The sequence below is a fragment of the Crinia signifera genome, chromosome 7, assembly GCF_055691185.1.
Source record: "Crinia signifera chromosome 7, ASM5569118v1, whole genome shotgun sequence".
NCBI lineage: Eukaryota > Metazoa > Chordata > Amphibia > Anura > Myobatrachidae > Crinia > Crinia signifera.
The window spans coordinates 167,040,365-167,057,179 of NC_139223.1; the positions used below are offsets into that span (position 1 = coordinate 167,040,365).

At 49.2% G+C, this 16,815-nt stretch overlaps 1 protein-coding gene across 6 annotated transcripts in view; it reads left to right on the top strand.

Moving 5' to 3' along the window:
- The window catches only part of GULP1 (GULP PTB domain containing engulfment adaptor 1), a 228,484-nt gene that overhangs the window by 10,169 nt on the left and 201,500 nt on the right, over positions 1-16,815 (top strand). The window contains exon 1 of one of the 6 annotated variants that reach the window (XM_083154249.1): positions 9,147-9,167. The exons of the other annotated variants lie outside the window; for them this stretch is intronic. The gene's annotated coding sequence lies outside the window, so the exon portion shown is untranslated. Of the gene's footprint in view, positions 1-9,146; positions 9,168-16,815 lie in introns of those variants that run through there. 6 annotated transcript variants of the gene reach the window in all.

Genomic DNA, 16,815 nt, shown 5'->3' on the forward strand with positions numbered 1-16,815 from the left:
GGGTGCACCGATTGTGATAGTCGCCGAAGGTGTCCGCACAACAGGTCTAGACATGCGTATATTCCCGGGTACGCATGCGCAGACCCGAAACATTGGTCCATGCAGTGAATATGCATGGGACCTAGCCACCGTGAATCAGGCCCATTATACGGGATGCGCCAGATGGGATGCCAACAGTCACTTTACCAACGCCAGGTAGGAGGCCGGTGCCAGAATGCAGATATCAATTAATTTAGGAATTTAGCACCGGAATCCCAACTGCCAGGTTCCTGATTAGAAGTATGCGGTGTGCGGAGGATTGGGGTGCGGTAGGATGGGTTTTAGGATTAGGCTGTGGGGCAAGTGGGTTAGGTGTAGGCGGCACTAGCAAGGAGGGTTAGAATTACACTGTGTGTGGGGGGGGGGGGGTTTGAGGGCAGGGAGGGTGGGAGGGATTAGGGGGAATGGAAGTATAATTCCCTGACCTTTGTCAGGAATCCTTTCATCAGGAACCAGTGTCCATATTCTAAATAGTGGTGCGTTTTTATTCCCAATACAGGATTAGTCCATGTGCTCTCAGGATATGGCCCTACTCTATATGGTCCTAATCTATATGGCCCTACTCTATATAGTCCTAATCTATATGGCCCTACTCTATATGGTCCTAATGTATATGGCCCTACTATATATGGTCCTAATGTATATGGTCCTAATATATATGGCCCTAATCTATATGGTCCTACTTTACATGGCCCTAATCTATATGGCCCTACTCTGTATGGCCCTAATTTATATGGTCCTAATCTATATAGTCCTGCTCTATATGACCCTATTCTATATGTCGCTGCTCTATATGTTCCTACTTTATATCCTTTTACTCTAGATGTCCCTGCTCTATATGTCCCTGCTCTATATGTCTCTGCTCTATATGTCCATACTCTATATGTCCATACTCTATGTGTCTCTGCTCTATATGGTCTTACTCTATATGTTGCTACTCTATATGGTCTTGATCTATACGGTCCTACTTTATATGTCCCTGTTCTATATGGCCCTGCTCCATATGTCCCTGCTCTATACAGTCCTGCTCTATATGGCCCTGCTCTATATGTCCTGGCTCTATATAGCCCTACTCTATATGTCCCTGCTCTATATGGCCCTACTCTATATGTCCCTGCTCTATATGGCCCTACTCTATATGTCCCTGCTCTATATGGTCCTACTCTATATGATCCTGCTCTATATGTCGCTACTCTATATGATCCTGCTCTATATGTCGCTGCTCTATATGTCACTGCTCTATATAGCCCTGCTCTATATGTCCCTGCTCTATATATCGCTGCTCTATATGTCACTGCTCTATATGTCCCTGCTCTATATGTCCCTGCTCTATATATCGCTGCTCTATATGTCACTGCTCTATATGTCCCTGCTCTATATGTCCCTGCTCTATATGTCCCTGCTCTATATGTCCCTACTCTATATGTCCCTGCTCTATATGTCACTGCTCTATATGGTCCTACTCTATATGTCCCTGCTCTATATGTCCCTGCTCTATATTTCCCTACTCTATATGTCGCTGCTCTATATGTCCCTGCTCTATATGTCCCTACTCTATATAGTCCTACTCTATATGGCCCTGCTCTATATGGCCCTACTCTATATGTCTCTTCTTTATATGGTCCTGCTCTATATGGCCCTGCTCTATATGGCCCTGCTCTATATGTCTCTGCTCTATATGGCCCTGCTCTATATGGCCCTGCTCTATATGGCCCTGCTCTATATGGCCCTGCTCTATATGGCCCTACTCTAGTTGTCGCTGCTCTATTTGGCTCTACTCTAGTTGTCGCTGCGCTATATGTCCATGCTCTATATGGTCCTGCTCTGTATGTCCCTGCTCTATATGTCCCTGCTCTATATGTCCCTACTCTATATGTCCCTGCTCTATATGGCCCTACTCTAGTTGTCGCTGCACTATATGTCCCTACTCTATATGGTCCTGCTCTATATGGCCCTGCTCTATATGGTCCAGCTCTATATGTCCCTGCTCTATATGTCCCTACTCTATATAGTCCTACTCTATATGTCCCTGCTCTATAAGGCCCTGCTCTTTATGGCCCTACTCTATATAGTCCTACTCTATATGGCCCTACTCTATATGGTCCTGCTCTATATGTCCCTGCTCTATATGGCCCTACTCTAGTTGTCCCTGCTCTATATGTCCCTGCTCTGTATGTCCCTGCTCTGTATGGCCCTACTCTGGGAACAACACTTTTGCAACAGTTGCACTGGTGTTAATGTAAACCACTTTGGCCATCATTATGTACTGAGCCTTGGAGGGATAAAGTAGCAGCCAATCAGCTGCTAACTGCAATGTTACAGGTTGTGTTTGATAAATTACAATATAACCATTTTTCAGCAAAACTAAAATGTATTATCCGACAAGGTTCAAAAATGTTACATTCTCCTGAAAAAGTATCAAATAATAACCTGCAATCCAGTGGTTATCGGTAAATGTTGCAGTTAGTGTACCCAGGAGGCCTGCAGTGCAGGATTACTAGATATCTCAGGCAACTTCAGCATTAACCCTTTGAGTGATTCTTAGTATTTAACGAAACTTCAAGTAACCCTTTGAGTGCCAAGTGAATTTGTCAAAATAGGTGTACAAATACCAAGCGGACCTTTTTATTCATCATAATGAAATATAATCTATGTTTCCAGAACATTGGTTATTTGAATCTATATAACAAATGTGAGCGACGCTGGAATTTTTTTATGGATATTTTAAACATCTCTCCCAGAGATGTTGGCACTCACAGGGTTAATTGACATGGCCACATTTGTATTTATTTATACTAAAAGAACAGTCGCTGTGATTGGCATTGTTACTAGATATTTTGCAACGTTGGCAGTCAAAGGGTTAGAATGTGTCTGTTCTGTCCTTTGCCGGGGACCGCAACATTCATTAATTTAATGACTTAGAGCCTTTAATGTCCTTTTATGTGACCTTGTCAAATGTCTTACAGTAGGTTGCTGTGTTAAAATTGGAGGTAATGACTTCAAATGTAGCTACAAATAACACCTTAATAGGGCCGCCAAGATCAGGGCAGGCTGGTATTACATGGAATTAGAAATATTATAGGTCAAAGACCCTGAGAGATAATCACCTGCGTTTCAGTGTAAAATAATGCTATATAGTGTATATAATAAGGTGACGCAGGGCTGAGCCAGCTGAGGCAAGGCAGTCATTGGGCTTCACTCCATTTCCCCCTCTCCTGCATGCAGCGATGGACTGGGCCGCTGAATCGGTCCTGGCATTTGTGCACGTACGCAACCTTTGCCGCGTGCACGCACACGCCGGAAACACACATGCGTGTTCGCACATCCACGTGCTTCCTCTTCTGGCTTGCAGGAGAGAGGACAATAGCGGCGTGTGATGCCCGCCTTTCTCTCCTGGACCTCAGCGGCGCACAAAGAGAGCTGCCCAACCTTCTGCAAGTCCAGCGGCTTTCTCTGTGCACCAATCGGGAGGTGGAACCTCCAAGAAATTGGCCCACCTGGCCATCGGTCCCCCTGGCATTTGCCAGGAGGCCAGTCCAGTCCTGCCTGCATGCATATGTGGCACCCGGGGCTTTCACATGGCAAGCCCAAAACACACTGTGTACGGGCACCTTTAGCCAATGGATGGAAAGCAGGCGGCCTGCTGTGGATATTGTTTTAGGACTCAACAGTTTATTGTGATGCGATAACGCAACGCACTCCTGGAATAGGAAATCCCACTTACCTATAACGTAACTCAAAAAGTGATAAAATGCAGAGTGATAAACACCCAGCCAATCAGCTCCTGCCTGTTATTCTTCAGACCCAGCCTGTGACATGGCAGGTGGGAGCTGATTGGCTGGTGGTTTATCACTCTCAATTTTTTCACTTTTCAAGCTTGATACATCTCACAAGACACTCGGAGGAAGTTGGGACGTGTTGAAAAAAACTTGCTACTTTCGGGGCACTTTAATTAATGGGTCGATTCAGGAAAGCTCATTGCGATCCAAATTCGTCCCCAGCCTTGATGGTCCCGTATTGCACATGTTATGGCTTCTGCAAGTTACACATCTATTTACTGAGTGGTTTCGGACTATCACCGATATGTCCCAACACAATCAGTTACAGCATTGGGGACTTCAAAATGAATGACAGCAGCGTGCAAAAGTTTTCATCCTTCTCAAAAGTCAATAGATTTGAGCGTGTTACAAATGACACTAATGTATTATAAAGTATTATAACTGCATATATTATAACTGTGTGTATATATATATATATATATATATATATATGTGTGTGTGTGTGTGTGTGTGTGTGTGTGTGTGTGTGTGTGTGTGTGTGTGTTTCTGATTGGGAAGTATTTAATTACTCTACTGCCACAGTGGTTGTTCTTTAGGGAGAGATGAAATGTTAGTAAATGTTTTCGGAGGACCGATACGGGACTTGCTATGAGGCCACTGGTTCCTATTCAGAATGTGCCTGTGAAATGATTATTCGGAGATTCCTCAGCGGGACAATGTGTCACCCCTAACTGCTGCCAGGGGGGGCCGGGGACAGGCTTTCATAACATACGCCGGTCACCCTGGCAACACTGGTAATAACTTACATCTTCCTTCACTCTAACAAATGAAAATAGTGTTCAGCAGTTCCGGTGCGAGAGCTGCGGAGACTTCAGGTTTCAGCAGTATAACAATAGAAGTCGAACACCAAAAAAGTTTCTCGGCTATATCACAGCAGGAGGTAAGCTTAGCCATGGTTGAAGCCAACCTCTGTGCCCAGGGCATACTAAGGGGTGACATTTTCTCAGGTTTTGATGGCAAGGATTATCACACATTGGCAATATAGCGCAAATCATGGGAACGCACAAACCCATAATTGCGGTAATTTAACGTGTTATAACGGCTCATTGAATTCCCCCCATAGCTGAACGGCTTTATGCAGGTGTACAATAAGCTTTGTGGTTTCAGCAAAGTATCTTCTGGCTACTGAACAGTTTGGGAAATCTATGTACAATAATAAAGTACCGTAGCGGTATTTTACGGTGCTACAGTATAAGCCCGATTCAGACCTGAACACTGCTGTGCGAATATCGAAACATACATGCACTGGGGGTGGTAACTGGACTTTTAGTGGGAGTGCGAAGAAAAACACAAGTGTGGCAGAAAAAATGCTAAGCGGCCAGAGCCGGCACTCGGCATAGACAAACTGGGCAAATGCCTAGGGCATTTTAAATGACTACGGGCATGCAGGCCATACATCTGAGCCTGCGGGTGCATCAGTGCCGGGAGCAGAGATAGTGGAGGCAGTGGTGGGCAGTATAAAAATGACGAGGGAGGGCTGCTGTGCAAGCCCAGCTGCAGCAGCTCCTCCCCCCGTGGGCCTTAGCGGAGTCCGGTAGAATGAGCTTGCAAAGGCTGACTCCCCGCAGCCAGCCCAGGTTTCAATATCTGCAGAGTCGGGTGAGTGCTGTGAAGGGGGTAAAATTGGGTTTTAATAATGTGTGGTATATGTGTATAACGATGTTACTAATGTGCAGATAAATGTTTAAGGTGAATTACTGTGTGGCATTATGTGTTTAAGGGCATTACTAATGTGTGGTATATTGTGTAAGGGGCATTACTATGTGGTATTATGTGTATAAAATTTGCTATTACTGTGTGCAATTATGTGTTTAAAGTGCACTACCCTGTTGCACTACCCTGTTGCATAATGTGTATAAAGTGCACTACCATGTGGCATAATGTGTATAAAGGGCACTACTGTGTGGTGCAGTGTGAATAAGGAGCAATACAAAGCGCTGCAGAATTTGTAAGTGCTGTATAAATAATAATAATGAGCAATGGTTTAGGGGCAGACTAGTGATGGTGTTAGGAGGCACAACCAAAATCTTGCCTAGGGCATAAAATTAGCTAGGGCCGGCTCTAACAAATGAAGTTTGGTCATTTTCTCTCGGGTGCCTAATTATCACTAGTCATACACTTCTATTTTTGCATGACAGAATTTCACCATAGTACTGCAGCATCTATGTGAACGCTTGACATTTACTGCTGTGCGATGAGGTCTGAATTACCCCCCTATATCTCTCAGGACATCCATTTCTGGGACAGCTGCATTGGCGCCAGGGGAGGATCCAGAGGAGGGGCTGCGGCACATTCCAAAATTCAAATAGGGGAGCAGCACCAACTGCCATTCCAGACTTACTCGCTAGCAGTTGGTGTTTTGCCTTGTTTGAATTTTGGACTGTGTTGCAGCCCCACCCCTGGATCCACCACTGGTTGGCCCAATATCCCGATGCCAATTAGTCCGCTGGATACAATACAATACATGCTATATTTTGCCTGTGGGGTTTCCTAGCTCTTTAAATGACTATTTAGAAATTGTGATATCCCAAACCCGGGGAATCACCATAGTAACTGGAATGAAAATGAATAAGATGATCAGCAAACAGAAGTCTGTGATGGGGAGGGAAGGGAAATGTCAGAGGAGCGACATATTGCTGGAGAAAAAGACAATAGTTGGAAACAAAAATGTGCTGAAGAGATTCCAGTAGCTGTTAATAAACTGAAGCGCCAGCCAGATGCAGCGAGGCATAGTGAGGCACAGCGAGGCACAGCGAGGGAGCCGGGATGCACCAGCCTGGAGTTGTGTACAGCGTCATTAAATCAAAACTTTCAATTCATGCAGAGAGTGCGGATATTTATTGCCAAAATGGGTTACCCAAATTGCTGATATTACGGAGATTGTGGGCCAGATGTATCAAGCTTCAAAAAGTGATCAAATGGAGAGTGATAAACAACCATCCAATCAGCTCATAACTGTCATTTTTCAAACCCAGCCTGTAACATGACAGTTGGGAGCTGATTGGCTGGCTGTTTGTTACTCTCCACTTGATCACTTTTTGAAGCTTGATACACCTGGCCCTGTGTCTGATTTCCCATGATGCTGTTCAGGTCTGTTATAAGGTTACCGTGCCTTCCGACGTATAGTTCTATAAGATAGATACTGTAGATAGGTATACAGATGGCGCTGCGGTTCTTTGCTGGTTTCGCGTTACAGCGTCCTATCTGGGGGCGTATTTCGCTGAGAATGGGACGTGCGTGCGTGTGAGATGCTCTCGGCGCCCCGAGACGAGCCGCTGTTACACAAAGAAAACCGTGGCTCCAGTTAGCTTACAGACAGTCACGCATGATAGATACAGACAGGAGGTCGACACATAAAAAAGGATGACAGATGTTAGGTCAATGTGGTAAAAAGGTCGACATCAAAATGGTTGACATTACCATCCCAGTGGACATGGTGGGAATATAATAGTGTGCAGTGCGCAGTGAGCCATACCAGGGGACACGGTACACCGACACTGTGTCCATGTGGACCTATGTCGACATAGACACCCCTCCAAAAAAAACTCATGTCGACCTTTTGTTTGTGTTGACCTTTTTAACCTGTCGATCTAATGTATGTCAACCCTTTTCATGTGTCGACCTACACAGGCAACAGGTCAACATAGAAATGGCACACAAAAAAGGTTGACATGAGTTTTCATGTTTTATTCTGTCGACATGGACCCCCAATGAGTGCAGCATGTACCCTATTGGGCAGGGTTCCTCACTGCAGGTGACACACTTTACCTTTCCCAACTGTAATTTACCACAATCGTAAAAAGTCCTAAGAAAGGATTTTATGGTACTTGTGTATTTTGGCGGCGCCCGATTTCAGCATCGTGCGATGAACGCATCGCATCGCATGCCATGTACCCGATGGCATGCGATGCGATTTTGACCCCCTATGCGATGAAAAATCGTATAAGCACCCTAAAGGGTGCTTTTGAGCACCCTAATGGGTGCTTACAATGTTAAATGCACCCCCACGCCACCCCCCCACTATAAACGTGAACCCGAAGCGTGGCGAGCGGCGGCGGTACGCGTCCTACGACCTTTTCATACCCCCACTATCCACGTCGGCGTGGAGTTGAGAATAGAAAGTGTGGCGAGCGCAGCGAGCCCGAAGCGTGGTGAGCGCACGCGGATACCTTCACAGGTATCCGCGTCCCCTGGCGGGCTTCATAGGTGTCCGCGGTCCCTCGCGTGGCTCGCAACGCGGACACCTGTGAAGCCCGCCAGGGGACGCGGATACCTGTGAAGGTATCCGCGTGCGCTCACCACGCTTCGGGCTCGCTGCGCTCGCCACACTTTCTATTCTCAACTCCACGCCGACGTGGATAGTGGGGGTATGAAAAGGTTGTAGGACGCGTACCGCCGCCGCTCGCCACGCTTCGGGTTCACGTTTATAGTGGGGGGGTGGCGTGGGGGTGCATTTAACATTGTAAGCACCCAGAAGGGTGCTTAACATTGTATAAGCACCCATTAGGGTGCTTATACAATGTTTAATCGCATCGCATCGCATCGTAGGGCATATGCCATGTACAATGGCATACAATTTGAAAATTGTATGCCATCGCACACTATGGCATGAAATCGCGTCGCATCGCATACCATCGCATGCGTTATGGTATGCGATGCGATGGGCGCCGCCAAAATACACAAGTACAGATTTTATTTTTAAACTCATGATGATCTTTTTATATGTGGACAATTGCCATGACAACATATTGCCTGTATCGACCTGTGGCCCATGTCAACATAGTGTATGTCAACCTTTTGTCCATGTCGACCAAAAGTGGTGGACCTAGTCTCTGTAGACGGCATCCTTAGGGATTTCATGGTTCTGCCCAGCCCGGCACCCACTCGCTCCCACGGCCATCACGTATGCCAGTTGCTGGCGCAGATTCCTGACTGCGAAGCGCTGTGTTTGCTTTATTCCTGACACATTAATGAGATAGAACGGACTTCAGACAATTTTTCAAGTTGCTTTAATTTACAGCCCCGTCACCACCTGAAGGTAACAGCCAGACAGCGTCTACAGCTCCGCAGGAAACACTTTTGTTCCTTCTTCTGAGCGGTCGGCTCGGCCATAACACCACCATCGGTTCCATCTCTGCTGCTGAGAACAGGCGGTGGTCACAGTCCTATAATGAGCCATATAATAAGTCCAATGACATCCGTGCCTGTGAGAGGCCAACTGTGCTTTCATTTGACTTCTCTGGATATATCTGGGCTCTGAATGAGTCTCCTGTCCTTGGATAATTGCAGGTAAGAATAACGTAATGCCAGGAATGAAAATGGAGTGGATTAAACATCCCCCCTAAGAGTGTCACACTGGAGCATGTGACCTAGGGCCAATAGGGGCATAGGCTGGGCAATAGGGGCTGATTTTATTAAGGCAGGAAGAGGAGGGATCTACCTCTTCTCCCTGCAGAAATTCCCGCCCTCCCTCCCTATTTCTTTTGGAGTTCTGGTGGAGGGTGTGGTTTAATCGCGTTAGCTGATAGGCGGGAAAGAACGGCAGAGTTATTCAGTTAGTCATATCTTAGCGTTAGGTTGCCATTCTTATTGGCATATTTTTGCGGTGCTCTCACCTCTCGTTGGCTAAGGCCTTTGCTGTATCACCCGTGTCGGGGACAGCGACCTACCTGGCTTGGTGGGTTGTCAATGGGGGGTGTAGTTGGATACCGTTTGTTTAATTGGGACGATTACGTCAGATTTTTGGGGGTGGAGTTTATGTAGTTAGCCGTTCTTTCTTGGCCACCATTAATTAAAATTAATTCAAAATTAAAATAATCAACTTAGTTTAAAATTTCCTATAAATAAAATCAGTTAACAATTTCTGCCAATCTATGCCTCCGAGTCTTTATTTCAGGTTATTAGATAAGTTTGAATGTATAAGGTTTTCATGCTAAGGTACACATAAGAGGTGGGATGTTTACATCAGAAATGCACCTACAGTCAGTCAGTGCCAGTATTTACCTACGGCCACCCATGTCAAATCCGACACTGTGCTCAGTGTTAGTATAGCCAGAAGCAGTTCGTGAGACTGTGACTGGGAGTGACTTCCTATTGGAAGTCCGACCTGCCAGTCACCCAAGGCAGTCCTATTGGGAAAGGACAATAATTATCAGGTGCTTTCCCCCGACAGTCGTTGGAGGTCTAGTAGGACTTTTTGTTTCAATTCCATCCATTCCTTGTTAATGAAATGTTGCTTGATTGCTACAATTACTGGTGGCTGTCTTCCGGTCTAATTATTTTAATGTGTGTTCTTGTCTTCCCTTGTGCTGCTGGTGGTGAATTTCTGTGATGCAATTTTGGAATTCCTTGAAGGTTTCATCTAGTCCGTTCCATATACAGAACACAGAAACATAGGGTTTGACAGCATATAAGAACCACATGTACACACACTGACACGCACACACACACACACACACACACACATGCACTCACACACACACATGCACACCTTTTTTTTTTTTTAGAACAAATTAACCTACTATTTTTGGTTTGTGGGAGGAAATCAGAGTACCTGGAGGAAGCACGGGGAGAATGTACTAACTCTATACAGTTAGGGACATGGTATCCATACCTCAAAACTTTGTTGAAGTTCAAAACGGGACGTGGCCTATGAAAAGGGGGCGTGGGCCTCACAGGATGATGCAACCTCAAGTCACGCCCCCATTTTCTGCCTGTATGGCTGGGGGGGACGACGACTTCCTACTGCCACCCCCGCCGCTGCAGGACAGTGGGGGCCGGGACCACCCCAAAATACCAGGTTGGTCCTGTAAAAAATGGGACAATTGGGAGGTATGCAAATCAAACCCATGACCTCAGTGCTGTGAGGCAGTAATGCTAACCATTACACCATCCGTACTGCCCTGTATATAACACATGGTGGGGATAGAACCCATGACCTCAGTGCTGTGAGGCAGTAATGCTAACCATTACACCATCCGTACTGCCCCGTATATATAACACATGGTGGGGATAGAACCCATGACCTCAGTGCTGTGAGGCAGTAATGCTAACCATTACACCGTCCGTACTGCCCTGTATATAACACATGGTGGGGATAGAACCCATGACCTCAGTGCTGTGAGGCAGTAATGTAACCATTATCCGTACTGCCCCGTATATATAACACATGGTGGGGATAGAACCCATGACCTCAGCCCTGTCAGGCAGTAATGCTAACCATTACACCGTCCGTACTGCCCCGTATATATAACACATGGTGGGGATAGAACCCATGACCTCAGCGCTGTGAGGCAGTAATGCTAACCATTACACCGTCCGTACTGCCCCGTATATATAACACATGGTGGGGATAGAACCCATGACCTCAGCGCTGTGAGGCAGTAATGTAACCATTACACCATCCGTACTGCCCCGTATATATAACACATGGTGGGGATAGAACCCATGACCTCAGCGCTGTGAGGCAGTAATGCTAACCATTACATCGTCCGTACTGCCCCGTATATATAACACATGGTGGGGATAGAACCCATGACCTCAGCGCTGTGAGGCAGTAATGCTAACCATTACATCGTCCGTACTGCCCCGTATATATAACACATGGTGGGGATAGAACCCATGACCTCAGCGCTGTGAGGCAGTAATGCTAACCATTACATCGTCCGTACTGCCCCGTATATATAACACATGGTGGGGATAGAACCCATGACCTCAGTGCTGTGAGGCAGTAATGCTAACCATTACACCGTCCGTACTGCCCCAATGTCCTCAGTAATGGTACCAGTAGTAAATGTGGTCTGCATAGATGTTAAACCAGATGCAGTTGTGTTACCATTTTTCTACCAAGACGTATGTATAGATTTGGGCGAACCAGCTTCCCATGGGCGTACCTTGTGGGTTAGGATGTAGTCAATTACTGTGACAATTAAACTGATTTGTGTATTGAGAAGGTCAGGTGTGTTGGCATACTTGTCTTAGGTGCAGTGCTGGTGTAATAGTAGTGTATGTCACTTGTGTAGTTTTTGTAAGTATTCTTCTATCGCAGATGTTGAATCATTGTAATTATGCAGCAGACAGACTAGTGAGATACTGATCTACATTCTGGGGTGATTCTAATTGGTTTGCAAAAGCAAACTCCTTCTTTGAGAGACAAAACCATGCTGCACTGCAGGTGGGGCAGATGTAACATGTGCAGAGAGAGTTATATTTGGGTGGGATGTGTTCAAACGGATCTAAATTGCGGTGTAAGAATAAAGCCGTCAAAGCGATTAGTATCAAGTGTGATATAACTCCCTGGAGGCGGGATGTACCGCAATTGCTTAGTACATATGCGATTAGTATCAAGTGTGATATAACTCCCTGGGGGCGGGATGCACCGCAATTGCTTAGTACATATGCGATTAGTATCAAGTGTGATATAACTCCCTGGGGGCGGGATGCACCGCAATTGCTTAGTACATATGCGATTAGTATCAAGTGTGATATAACTCCCTGGAGGCGAGATGTACCGCAATTGCTTAGTACATATGCGATTAGCAGGGCCGGTGCTAGGGTGTCCGGCGCCTACCTGCAAACTATATATGTGCGCCCTCTATTCCATATTTAATAAAGGGGCTAACACTCAATAATGGAGTCTGGTCTCACAAAGAAGGGATGTGGCCACACAATAGTATCCCCAATACACAGTAGCACAACCATATCTGCATTCTACCACATAGTAGCGTCCCTTTTTCACTTTATGACACAAATCAGTATCTCTTACACAAACACTGTCCAAATCCCTATAGTTGCTTATACACTCCCTGTCCCCCCTCCCAGATTGTAGCAGGTAAATGCTGGAAACAGTGAATGCAGTAGAATGTGCAGCAAACAACCCCATTACCCACACCTCTTCCTCTCAGTGGGTGTTTACCACTCCCCCTCCCCAACCTAAGTAATATTGGGGTTAAAAGTTTGTAGCTGAAGTATTTCCTGACATGGCTGGTGTATGTGAATGCATCCCATTGTGAGATGGGTGTAAGGGCGGTGCGGTGTGGTGCCTGCTGCCGTGCAGGTGTCGTCGGACCACTTACCTGGCGCCGCACCCTCTCACCTTCAGGCCGTGCCAAATCACGGTCCTGGAATTCTCCGGCACCCGGACACGAACACCTATGAGGAAGGAGAGTAGGTGAGAGCGGTTCCTCCTTGATGAAGACCGATGCGCCCTCCGTCCCGCGACGTCTCTACAGAGGCACCCTCCGGGCTCCGGGAAACATCATCATCGGCGCACTGCCTCAGAGCCCGGAGTGTCACCTATTGGCACTTGCGCACCTAGGTGAGGCCTTGACCTTGCACGGGGTACAAGGTCCGCGTACGCCCTGGATGGAGGAAGGAAGGGAGATAGGCAGGAACACACAAACAAACAAGACGACACTCACCGTCCTCACTCTTGTACTGCGTCCGCACTCTTGTACTCTAATCCACGGTTCTCCTCACAGGTCCCTGTAAGGAGACAAACACCAGACCCGTGCAGAGCCTAACAAACCTAAACGTGGCACGACTACATAACTACAACACAAAGCCCTAGAACTGACTAAGTGTGTGTGGTGCAACACAAATACGCAAATCTAAACAACTTTGCTCTGCACGGACAACATACAATACAGTACAAGACCTTACCAACCAGCTGCTCCTTTAACCTCTGCCTGTATTCAGATGTACTCCCTTAGAACAGTCACCGAAACCTGGGTAGACAGCCGTCTATCCCAGCTCAGGACCTGTGGTGTGGGAGGGCTGGATCACCCTTCCCTTCCTATACAGTTAACTAACATACAAAATGGCCGACAGACCTAAGATGGATGCCGCAGGCCTATAAAACACAGACAGTAGACCTGCCGACAAGACACAGGCCGGAGGTCTGTGGATGAAGCACAGACCGGAGGCCTAGTGATTAGGCCCCCCCGAACTATGGGGGCCTCGGGCCTTACACCCGGCTGCTGTGCAACGGGCCTAGTGCCCGGCTATCTGAGTCACGGGCCTAATGCCCGGCCTATCGGGATAGGGGCCACGGGGAGGAGGCCCAGCACAATACCAAAGGGCCGGGGGGGCCCAACAATCAAGTGGCCACGGGCCAAGAGGGCCCGACTACAAATCCCACAGGCCGGAGGGGCCTGAAAATACCCACGGGCCTAGTGCCCGACTCCCGGTGGTCAAGGGTAGGGGGTAGGTGGCCTGGGGCCGCCTACCTGGGGTTGGGAGAGGCCGCGGGGGGGAGCTTCCTCAGCTCTGATGCTTTCCACCCCCGCTGGCCTCTCCGTGGGCGGCAGCCATCTTCTTTCTTCTGCCGCTGGCCTGGCCTGGCCAGCGGCGGCGCCGTTTCCGCTCTTCTTCCAGGAAGCGCCGGAGATCTTCTTTCTTGATCCCGGCGTCTTCTCTCTGCAGCGGCCGCCGGAGCTCTTCAATCCGTCGCCGCTGTGTCCTCTCTCCTCCGGCGTCTTCTCGCTTCAGCCGGGGCGCTCCTGCGCTCCGCTGGCGTGGGACCTTCCTCCTTGTTCGCCTCCCGGCGGCGTCTGACGTCAGACGCCGGGGGCGGACTTTTGGACGGCGCGGCGAGCGCTGATTGGCTCGCCGCGGCCGTCTGTCATTGGCCGCCGATTCGGGAGCCATGGCTCCCGAACGGCGGGAGATTCAAACTGACGCGAGCGGCGCTTCGCCGCCCGCACTGTCAGCGCTGGGATCGGTGCATTAATCCCAGCGCTGTTCCTGTCCGCCGCTGTCTGCCCTATTGGCACAGGGATCAGACAGGTGATCCCTGCGCCGGGGGAGGTGGCGTCCCGTGGGGGACCCAGCCCTCCCTCTCCTCGTCCCTGCTGCTGCTCCGGTGCTGGGAGCAGGGGAGCTGTCCCAGCACCGGGGCACACCATTACATTTCCCCCCCCTTTTTCCTTTGTAGTCCCTACAAAGTCCTCACTCACCAATATCCGGGGGTCAGGGCATTCTGAAGTCCTCTCAGGGAAGTTGTCTTCGGGAGCCCAGTCTGGACCGACTGTGGCCCCACTTTCTTCCACTGGCTCCGGACTAATCTCCGTCCCTCCTGACACTACTCTCCGGATCCTCTGGGGAAGTGGCTGCTTGTTATGGCCATTCACCATAGGCCACCAGGGAGAATCCTCTTCAATGGGTGCAGCGTTCACCCATGCTTCTTCCTCCACCTGGTCTGGGTCGTCATCGCGGGCTCCATGGGGTGGAGCTGACCACCAACCTATGGCAAATTCCTCCGGGGCATCTCTTTCCTCCCGGGCAATCGTCACCATCGGACAAGCTTCTTCATGGGGCACTTCCAACGGTTCCATATCTCTGGGAACGGTCCCTCCCATGGCATCACCATCCTCTCCTTCCCCTTCCTCCATCGAAGTCCATCCTTTCAGCAGGGGGTCTTGCGCCAGGATCTTCTCTTCCTCTTCCCCGAGGGCGATCGACTGCGAACACTGCTCCACATCCTGCAAATCTGGTTCTTCAGGCATGGCTAACACTTCAGAGTCTGGATTCTTCTCCACAGACTCCGGCGCCAGGTGCCGACTTTCTTCCTCAGCGTACTCCCTCTTTTCCGCTGGCACTTCACGATACCCAGGGCACTCCTGTTCCAACCGTCTAGGTTGAGGACTCTGCCAACCTCGGGAACTTCTGGGCTTCTTTGCCACTGGGTCTTCACGCTCTTCCTCAATGCGTGGTTGCTTCACCTCCCGGTCATTCACGTCGGCCTTCAACGGGAAAGAACCTTTTCCAGAGGTCTCTTTTTCTGGGCACAACATTGCCATGGCGTCTTCCCAGGGACACTCGTGGGCCAAATGTCCCTGTCGCCGACATTTCCAACAGGGGGGCATCGACGCGGTCTTCCCCGGAATCACAGCGGCCACCTCTTCCACACAAGGGTATCTCTTGCTCGGCGCTGGCACAGACAAAATGGGCACCTGCGAACTCACTTCAAGCAGGCTTTTCCGCTCCACTGCTCTGGCTTCTTCCTGCCGTTTCTGGACCCCGCCATCGGGGATCATCCCCTCTTTAGCCATCAGGTCTGAGTCCCCGTGTTTCCATCGTGATTTAGTCTGTGACCTCTCTGTCCACTTGGTTTTCGGCGGCCAGTCCCCAAAAGGACAGTCCGGTCGCAGATGTCTCGGATCTTCACATAACTCACACCGGCCAATGTCATCTTCACTATACGGCTCCCCCCATGGGCAGCTAAAATCCTTGTGTCCATACTCCCCACAGAGCTTACAACGGGGCTGTTTCTTCACCGGGGCCTTCTGTCGACGCCTTGGAACGACATCCTGGACCATCTGGGTCGTCTTCCTCGGAGGCGTCCGGCAGGCTCCTTCTATCGCAGTTTCTCTCCAGGGACAATCACTGACGAAGTGTCCGACCTGTTGGCACGTCCTACAGGGGGTGACGGCAGCCTTCTTGCGCCCCTTCTCCCGGCGCTCTTCTTTGGCTCTCTGTATCGACCTTTCCACCATCATCCTAAATTCTTCTCCTGTCACAGTCGCCCATCCGTCGTCGTCAACCACAGGGGCGTGGATCGGTTCCGGCGCAATCCGCTGGGGGTTCTTCCTGGGGACGTTCCACATCGTGTCCGCGGTGCGTATCCTGCCGACTACGCCAAATGTGAGATGGGTGTAAGGGCGGTGCGGTGTGGTGCCTGCTGCCGTGCAGGTGTCGTCGGACCACTTACCTGGCGCCGCACCCTCTCACCTTCAGGCCGTGCCAAATCACGGTCCTGGAATTCTCCGGCACCCGGACACGAACACCTATGAGGAAGGAGAGTAGGTGAGAGCGGTTCCTCCTTGATGAAGACCGATGCGCCCTCCGTCCCGCGACGTCTCTACAGAGGCACCCTCCGGGCGCACTGCCTCAGAGCCCGGAGTGTCACCTATTGGCACTTGCGCACCTAGGTGAGGCC